The 10,258-nt window shown below is 42.9% G+C and overlaps 1 long non-coding RNA gene across 1 annotated transcript; it reads right to left on the bottom strand.

The window, feature by feature from the left end:
- Positions 1 to 386: 386 nt before the first annotated feature.
- Positions 387 to 3,346, bottom strand: LOC116539366. The gene is made up of 3 exons (XR_004264020.1): positions 3,336 to 3,346; positions 2,564 to 2,568; positions 387 to 653 (listed from the first exon to the last, which is right to left on the bottom strand). It is a non-coding gene; the product is annotated as an uncharacterized LOC116539366 (long non-coding RNA).
- Between the last annotated feature and the right edge of the window lie 6,912 nt (positions 3,347 to 10,258).

A 10,258-nucleotide genomic window follows, 5' to 3' on the forward strand; every position in this document is an offset into this window, starting at 1 on the left:
CCTGACCTAAAACCTAAATATCTCATCTTCTTCTGTAACACTGCATTCTCTTTACTGGGCCACTGCATGGCCACAATACAAGTTAAACAATGGTTCCAACTGGCCAAAAACTGGTACCTCTCTATAAGATTTAAACAATTTTTGTTGCAACATGGACAAATGGTCTAAAATTCTCTACATCCAGGCATCATTTTTTACATACCAATCCCTCCCTAATCTCTACTTCTTCTTTCCCTTCAGTCTGCCCCTCCTTCCTCTGCTGGTAACCCAGACTCCTCCTTGTCTATCAACCCTTCCAATCTTTCTCCTCCCTGCCTGTCCAAACCAGGCCCTAATCCAGGACCTAACCCCACCCTTCAAAGCCTTGCTTCTCTTCCTCTGCCCACAACCCACCTCCGTATGCCTCTCCTGTCACCTCCCCACCTCACACTTGGCCCAGCTTACAGTTTAGTCCCACGGCTACCTCCTCTGCCCCTCCCAACAATTCCCCCTTCCAGAGGTGGCTGGAGCCAAAGGCATAGTTAAGGTGCACATTCCTTTCTCTTTGGCCAATCTTTCCCAAATTGGCCACCGGTTAGGCTCCTTTTCATCAAATCCTCCAATACTTAACCCAGTCCTATAATCTCACCTGGAGTAAATTAAATGTCATCCTTCTCTCACCAGTGAAAAATGCTTAATATGCATTTTATCACCCAATCAGCCCCTAACATTACAAAAAGGCACAAAAATTAAGATCTGGCCCTCAAATCCCCACAACAGGAATTAAGCAACCTCACCTTCAAGGTGTTCAATAGGGAAAAACCTGCCTGGCAGCATCGCATCTCAGAACTACAAATGCTCGCCTCTGCTGTAAGACAAATCCCAGCCACACCAACAGCTCACAAAAGCTTCAAAGTGCCCAGACTGCAGTGCGTCCAGCTGCCCTTCCTGCACCTTGCTTTAAGTGTGGGAAACCTGGCCTCTGGGCCAAGGAATGCCTGCAGCCCAGAATTCCTCTTAAGCCCTGCCCAGTCTGTGCGGGGGGGTCCCCCACACAAAGTCAGCTGTCCAACTCACGTCGCTCCTCCCAAAGCTCCAATCCTCAGCTTGGTGGCTAAAGACTAACGCTGCCCAAGCATCTTGGGAGCCCCCTGAACCATCACAGACGCCAAACTTCGGGTAACTCTTACAGTGGAGGTTAAATCCATCCCCTTCTTAAGCAACATGGAGGCCACCCACTCCACGCGGCCTTCTTTTCAAGGACCTGTCTCCTTGGCCTCCATAACTGTTGTGGGAATTAACAGCAAGGCTTCCAGGCCTCTCAAAACTAAGTTTGGTGTCAATTAGGTCAGCACTCCTTTCCACATTCTTTCCTAATCATCCCCACTTGTCCAGTTCCCCTGTTAAGCCAAGATACCCTAACAAAATTGTCTGCCTCCATAACTAACCCTAAGCTACAGCCGCATCTCATTGCCTCCCTCCTCCCTAAACCCAAACCTCCCTCAATAGGTCCCGTCATGTCCCCTTACCTTAACCCTAGGTGTAAAATACCGCCTTCCTATCCGTTGCTACAAATCACTCACCCCTCATCATCCCCTTAAAACCTAACCAGTCTTACCCTGCCCAGCCCCAGTACCCCATCCCACAACAGGCTTTAAAAGGTGTAAGCCTATTATCACTTGTCTATTGCAACATGGCCTTTCAAATCACCCTCCTGCTTCTTCAGCATCTATACTCAAAGGGGTAACATATATTCCTTCCAAAACCCAAATTTATTCCCATATGTTACAATCTTTCACCAGCATACACATGCTCTCCCTGCAAACCATATCCAGTTAATTTCCCAAATCCCAACCCCATCCACCAAACAGCTTCTCTCCTTCCAGGGTGTGGTTGCTGGTTTCACCTCTGGATACCAGGTTTTGCTCTTCTAACTAACCATTATATAAATTCACTGAAGAAAACTTATCCAACCCTATTCATCCTAAATCCTCTCCTCACTCCCCCTTTCACTCCTTAAAAACAGCTCTAAAAACTGCTCCCTCCCTAGCTCTCCCCAACTTGTCTCAACACTTTTCATTATATACTGCTAAAATCCAGGGCTGTGCGGTCAGAATTCTTACACAGGAGCCAGGCCCAGAGCCTGTAGCCTTTTTATCCAAACAACTTAACCTAGCAGTCCTGGGCTGGCCCTCATAACACACAGCAGCACCTGCTGCCCTCATACTCTTAAAATCCCTCAAAATCACAGGCTATGCCCCATTTGCCCCTAGCTCTCACAGCCTCCAAAGTTTTCTCTTTATACCTCACACTTACTTTCAGCCCCTCGCCTTCTCCACCTTTATGCAGTCACCCCTACTACTTACACCACAACTCTAAAGGTCTGTTTCTATTATTTTCTGTCTAACTGTGCCCAAATTCACTGTACTTATTTAGTTTTACATGCCCTGTTTTTGTTCAAGGTGCTGGTTTACACATTTCCTCCAGGCAATTACAGCTCATATTTCACTCTTAATCTGGCTCCATTCTCTGCTCATGCCCCATCTTGTTAATGAAACTAAGTGGTTACTTACAAATACCACACACTTCCTCCTACCGCCACAAAAACAAAAGCTCTCCCTGCACAGTTACCCCACCCAACCCTGCTACAACTTTTAACAGCAGCAGCCCTTGCTGATTCCCTTGGCATTTGGGTCCAAAGCTCCAAAAAAATGTTTTTACGTAAACCATCCTGGCCTCGTATACAATGCCATCAATAAATTAAGAGACAGAGGCCAAAAGCTCACTAATCAGGCAAATGGTTATTCTGGACCTGGCTGGACACTAACTGGGAGTCATGGCTTCTTCCAATCCTTAGTCCTCTAATACTGTCTTTCTCCTTCACTTATTTAAGTGTTTTTCCAATTAATCTCTCAATTCCTACAAAATTGTATACAAGCAATAACCAATTAGTCAATACGACAAATGCTCCTAACAACCTCACAATATTACCCATTTCCCCGAAATCTCCCAGCAGTCTAAATTCTTTCCCATTTTTAGGTTTCCACCCCACCCCCAATCCCATTCGAAGAAGCCTTGAGAAAATTCGCCCCCATCCCCTGAAGCCTGTTATCGCCCCTTCTCTAATTCTTTCTCTCTATATATAAAGAGACAGGTATATCAGGCCTCCATGTGCAAGCCTGAAGTCTGAAGTCCTGCTTGCTTCAGCTGATCGTCTCCCACCCGCTGTCTGCATTCGCCGTTGTCCCTAATCACCCAGTGGAGCTTCCCCGGACAAGCCCCTCACCCTACCCTGCATCTTAACTGTTATTATGATAATGTGAATACTCTTCACCACCCCACCCTGCCATCTTAACTACTCTTATCCCACCTGCCAGTCTAACTGAACTTATGGTAATATATACTCCTTGCCCCTACCCCCACCACTGTAACTGATCTGACTCTGTAACTCTCCACTGCCCACCCCAAACCTATAAAACCAACTTCTATCCCACTGCCCTTTGTTAATGCCGTTTTTAGCCTTAGCCCACCTGCACCCAGGTGAATAAACAGCCATGTTACTCACACAAAGCCCGTTTGGGGGATCTCTTCATTCAAAGCACATATTTTCAACACCCTGCATTCAGCAAATCCTGTTAGCTCTACCTGTAAAATGTACTGAGAATCTGCCTGCCTTCTCGCTACCTTCACCTCTGTGACTCAGGTCCAAGCCACTTCTAGGATATTGCAACAGCTTCCTAAAGGGTCTTCCTGCCTCACCATTGTCTCTGGAGAGTGCAGTTCCCATCCACTATCCTAATAATCCTCTTAAAATTATGTCTCTTACATCTTGGATCAAAAGTCGGCAATGACTGTTCATCTCACTCAAAGTAAAAGCTGACCTCCTTGCTGTAGCCACCTGTGCCCCTTGTTACCTCCCCACCTCAACTCCTACCATCCCCTTACCATTCAGATGTTCCAAATATTCTCCTGCCTCAGGGTCTTTGCACTTACCATTCCATCTGGAACACTTTACTCCGAGATACCTGCATGGTTCATCCCTTTTTCTCCTCTAGGTCTGTGCTCAAGTGTCACCAACACCCTCCTGTCCATTCCCACTCCACACACAATAATGTCTATCCTCCTCCTAGGCTTTATTTTTCTCCATAGTAATTACCACATCTATAGTACTATATAATAACTTACTTATTCATGTATTTTTTCCCATAAAAATGTAAGCTCTATGAGGGCATGGATTTGGGCTTTGTTTTCACTGCTAGAAACTAGATCTGGCATATCATAGGCCCTCAGTAAGTACGTGTTGAAAAATATCAAATACTGTGGTGGCCAACACTATGTCTCCCTCAATCCCCACCCCAAATATACAGGTACTACTTTTCAACTTCACCTCTAAAGCCTCATGGCCAATAGATGATAAAACATCAGATTTTACTTTGCTACCTTGTCTTTACAAACCGGCGTTTGAACGTGGCTTGAGAACAATTTTTAATAAACTATTTCATCTTTTAACAGATACAGTGAATAACAAATGCAAAGTGTCATAACACATCAGACTTTTATTGCATTGTAAAACCAAATTGGCAGTTTTGCAATAAAAACTTAAGATTACAAGCTAGCTGCACAAGGAACAAATAAAGCCTGATCAGTTGAGTTCCGAATTCTCTTGCCTTTCAATACTAGGTGCCCTTTCCAACCCCTGGTTAATAGTTCTTCCAGACTGTGCTCCTGGAATAAGAAATGTTATTGCCCCTAGCCACCTACAGTGCCTTCTTAAGAAGCCAGCCATCATAATCTGCGAAGCCTCTGGTTTTAGGTTACTTTGCTCTTCTTACTCTAGCTCGGTAATTCTTAACCAGATATGAAATATCAGAGTTGTCTGAGAAGCCTACACATAGTACATATTGGTGGCCCCCATCCTGAGAGATTCTGATTCATGGGCCTAGAAGGGGAGTAGGGGAGAGTGGATATGTAATAGCTGTATTTTAGGAAAACTCCCTGGTGATTCTGAGATGCTCCTGTGGTTCAGAACCACTGTTCTAGTTAATTTGTATGCTAAATATCATTGCTGTGTGAGTCATTTTAATTGATGAGGGGGAGGACCTAGGAGGAGCCCTCAATACCCAAGGACAGAGGAGTCACAAGTTTTCCAACAACTCACAGCTCCCAACCGGAATAAAGAACACAGTGGCCAGCTGACCTTAACTAGAATATTTCCCTGATCCACATGGTGATGGGAAGAATGGGATTTCTGCAATTTACTTAAGGCTTAGCCTAACATTTTTTAACCAAGTAGAAAATGTCCAATTCTTTTCTCTCAAGACTTCTGACCGCACTTTGTGATGACAATAAAATCTCCTAGTCCTTTACGATCCAAGTCAGACTTTGTCTTTCCTAAGCTGTCCCAGCTGCCAAAAAGTAAGAGGTACAGCTCCTGAAAACAGGGCTTTGATGTGGGAGCTGAGAGTAAAGAATATTTAACTAGAGCAGTAAACAGCAGCAAGAATCAGAGAGCTAAATAGTCCATGGGGTCAGGGAGCGCTTCCTGGCAGTAGTGACATTTAACCTGTACTTCATTGATACGTGAGAGTTAGCCAAGGAATGAGGAGAAGGAATGTTGCAGACACATGAAGCAGCATGTGAAAACAAACAACCAACCAAACAAACAAACAAAAAAAAAACAGGAATAAATCCAGTCTGGATGTGGCAGAGAATATAAGGGCCAGATCATCATGGGCCTTCCAATCCATGCTAAGGAATCTGGACTTTATTTTAATGTTGAAGAGAAGCCACTGGAGGGTTTTTGAACAAGGAAGGGACTTAATAAGCTTTGCACTTTAGGAAAAGGCAATCTAGCTGTCCTGGGTAGCAATGATTACAAGGGAGCTAGGCTGGATGCAAGGTGTCCAGGTAGGAAGATGCCACTGCATTTATTCACCTGAGAAATAAGAGGTTTACAATCACTTCTTTTGTTTGTTTCCCCACTATAATATGAGTGACAGCATCAGAATCACTGAAACCAGCATGTTTGAACGTTTGAGGACCTCAAAGTTCTTTTTATCATTCATAGAGCAACATTTTTTTTTGAGATGGAATTTCACTTATTGTTGCCCAGTCTGAAGTACAATGGCATGATCTCTGCCTCCCAGGTTAAAGGGATTCTCCTGCCTCAACCTCCCCGAACAGCTGGGACTACAGGTGAGCGGCACCATGCCTGGCTAAATTTTGTATTTTTAGTAGAGATGGGGGGTTTCACCATGTTGGCCAGGTTGGTCTTGATCTCCTAACCTCCTGAACTGCCTGCCTCAGCCTCCCAAAGTGTTGGGATTACAGGCATGAGCCACTGCATCTGGCCATCAGCAACGTTTTTTTAAAGTTTATTAAGTACCTATTATCTTCTATATCTGTATTGTTCAATATAGTAGCCACTAGCCACATGTGACTACTGAGCACTTGAAATGTGGCTAGCCTTAACTGAGAGATGCTTTAAATGTAAAATAATTCATACCAAATTTTGCAAACTTAGAACAAAAAAATGTAAAATATCTCATTAGTGATTTGAATATCAATTACACATAAAATGATAGTATTTTGAATATACTGGGATAAATATAATGTTATTAAAGTTAATTCCACCTGTTCCTTTTTCACTGTTTGAAATGTGGCTACTAGAAAATTCCAAATTGCATGTGTGATTCATATCTACAGATATCTATGGTTGGATTATATATCTATAGGGCAGAGCTGTTCTAGGTACTATGCTCAGCACCAAAAATACAGCAGAGAGCAAAACAAAGCCACTGCTCTTATAAGGGCTTAATTTCCAGTGAAACATAATACCAAATTTAAAAAAATAAAAATAAGCACATTATTTATTATCTAATCACCCCCTTATAACCAAGAACCATCATACAACATTGGTACCTGAGTTTGTAGCACAATCACATTGGCACCAAGGAGTTATTCAGAAATGGACATAACTCATCAATAACATTTTTGTATATGATGGAAGCCAAAGGGCTTCACAAAGGTCTCGCAGTAGACAACTGTACAATGTTAACCGAGTCATCCTATCACATGTGACATGAAGGTATCTGCATCCAAAGAGCCTGTAGTTCCAATCCCATGGTTATATTACAAGGTATGGCTGTTTCAGCAAAGTAAATGCATCTATCACATTAAATCAGTGCCACTAATTTGAATTTTATTGTTATGTCATTTTACATCTTTCTGTTTTATAATTTGTAAAGATAAAGAATTTATAATTAATGTTTTATTTGACCATTAAGTAAATATTAGACAGATCAACAAGACAGAAAATTAACAAGGATATCCAGGACTTGAACTCAGATCTGGACCAAGCAGACCTAACTGACATCTACAGAACTCTCCACCCCAAAACCACAGAATATACATTCTTCTCACAGCACATCACACTTATTCCAAAACTGACCACATAATTAGAAGTAAAACACTCCTCAGCCAATGCAAAAGAATGGAAATCATAAAAAACAGTCTCTCAGATCACAGTGCAATCAAATCAGAACTTAGAATTAAGAAACTCACTCAAAACCACACAACCACATGGAAACTGAAAGACTTGTTCCAGAAAGACCACTGGATAAATAATGAAATGAAGGCAAAATAAAGCTGTTCTTCGAAACCAATGAGAATGAAGACACAATGCACCAGAATCTCTGGGACACATTTAAAACAGTGCTAAAAGTTCCCCTCTAGACACTAAGTGCCCACCAGAGAAACAAGGAAAGATCTAAAGTCAACACCCTAATGTCATGATTAAAAGAACTAGAGGAGCAAGATCAAACAAATTCAAAAGCTATTCAGAAGACAAGATATAACTAAGATCAGAGCACAACTGAAGGTTATAGAGACACACCAAAAAACCCTTCAAAAATATCAATAAATCCAGAAGCTGGGTTTTTTTTTTTTTTAAAGATCAACAAAATAGATAGACTGCTAGCCAGACTAATAAAGAAGAAGAGAGAGAACATTTGAATAGATGCAATAAAAAATGATAAAGGGGATATCACCATCGATCCCACAAAAATACAAACTACCATCAGAGATTACTACAAACACTTCTATGCAAAGAAACAAGTAAATCTAGAAGAAATAAATAAATTCCTGGACATTTACACCATCCCAAGACTAAACCAGGAAGAAGTTGAATCGTGAATAGACCAATAGCAAGGTCTGAAATTGAGTCAGCAATTAATAGCCTACCAACCAAAGAAAGTCCAGGACCAGATGGGCTCACAGCTGAATTCTACCAGAGGTACAAAGAGGAGCTGGTACCATTCCTTCTGAAACTATTCCAAACGATACAAAAAGAGGGAATCCTCCCTAACTCATTTTAAAAGACCATCATCATCCTGATACCAAAACCTGGCAAAGACACAACTAAAAAAATAAATTTTCAGGATAATATCCATGATGAACATTGATGCGAAAAACCTCAATACAGGCAAACCAAATCCAACAGCACATCAAAAAGTACATCACGATCAAGTCAGCTTCATCCCAGGGATGAAAGGCTGGCTCAACATATGCAAATCTATAAACGTAATCCATCACATAAACAGAACTAAAGACAAAACCACATGATTCTCTCAATAGATGCAGAGAAGGCCTTTGACAAAATTCAACAGCCTTTTATGCTAAAAATTCAATAAACTAGATATCAATGGAACGTATCTCAAAATAATAAGAGCTATTTCTGACAAACCCATAGCTAATATCATGCTAAATGGCCAAAAACTGGAAGCATTCCCTTTGAAAGCAGGCACAAGACAAATGCCTGTTGCACTTGCCCTCTCTCACCACTTCTATTCAACATAGTATTGGTTGGGCATGGTGGCTCATGCCTATAATCCCAGGGCTTTCAGTGGACCAAGGCAGGTGGATCACCTGAAGTCAGGAGTTCAAGACCAGCCTGGCCAACATGGCAAAATCCCGTCTCTACTAAAAGTACAAAAATTAGCCAGGTGTGTTTGTGGGCACCTGTAATCCCTGTTACTCAGGAGGCTGAGGCAGGAGAATTGCTTGAACTCAGGAGACAGAAGTTGCAGTGAGCCGAGATTGCACCACTGCACTCCAGCCTGGCAGATAAGAGCGAGATTTCATCTCGGAAAGAAAGGATCCTTGTATTACCAAGTTTTAGAAATCTTGCCCTGGATGATGGTGTTCATCCTATTCATTGAACCTCCTCTACCCTCTGCCACTCCCACCCCACAACTCAAGCCTTCCCAATAGCTCACAGCTTGCCACTTGTCAGCAGACATTGATGGCCCATTAAACATCTGGCCCCTCTTCTGTCCTAGTACAAGGTCCTTGATAATTCAGGGCCTATCATCAAGCCAGCAATGGCTCTCAGGGAGCCATTCCTCTCCTCAGGGAGAGGAATATACATCCAGGAGTGACACTTAGAACATTCAAGGATTGATAAGCCACAGGCACTGCCCAATCACAATGGATGCCACCTGTAAGGAATAAGTTCAGCTGTGCCACTGCATTCCAACTGACCACCTCCCTGCATGCCTCCGTCCCCACCCTCATCCCACCCTGGTCCTTGTTTCTCAGGCAAGGGAGGACTCCCAGGAACCCCCAGTTGTCTTGCCTGAGACCAGACACCTCAACTGTCTGCAGGGCTGCCTTGTAGTGTTCATCTCTCTGTATCACTCCCATTTATGATTCCTAGGCCTGCATAGTGGAATGGGGTGGAGGGGCATAAATCCTGCTAGGTTGGGAGACAGCACAGCATAATGGTTAAAATTATATACTTTGCAGCCAGTCAGTCTGGGTTTGGATCTTAGCTCCCATAACAGGCATGGCCTTGGGCAGGGTCTCTGTACCTCCATTTCCTCTTCTGTGAAATGAGCCTAATACTGAAACTTCAGTTGAGTTTATGAGAACTAAAATATTGTCCAGAATGTTATTGGAACAATATTTAGCCCTTTTTTTTTTTTTTTTTTTTTTTTTTGAGACAGAGTCTTGCTCTTTTGCTGGGCTGGAGTGCAGTGGTGCAATCTTGGCTCACTGCAACCTCTGCCTCCCGGGTTCAAGCAATTCTCCTTCCTCAGCCTCCCAAGTAGCTGGGACTACAGGTGTGTGCCACCATGCCCAGCTAATTTTTGTTTTTTAGTACAGAGGGAGTTTCACTATGTTGGCTAGGATGGTCTCGATCTCTTGACCTAATGATCTGCCCACATCAGCCTTCCAAAGTGCTGGGATTACAGACATGAGCCACCATGCCCGGTCACTT

The sequence above is a fragment of the Sapajus apella genome, unplaced genomic scaffold (assembly GCF_009761245.1).
Source record: "Sapajus apella isolate SASKATOON/1434 unplaced genomic scaffold, GSC_monkey_1.0 scaffold4, whole genome shotgun sequence".
NCBI lineage: Eukaryota > Metazoa > Chordata > Mammalia > Primates > Cebidae > Sapajus > Sapajus apella.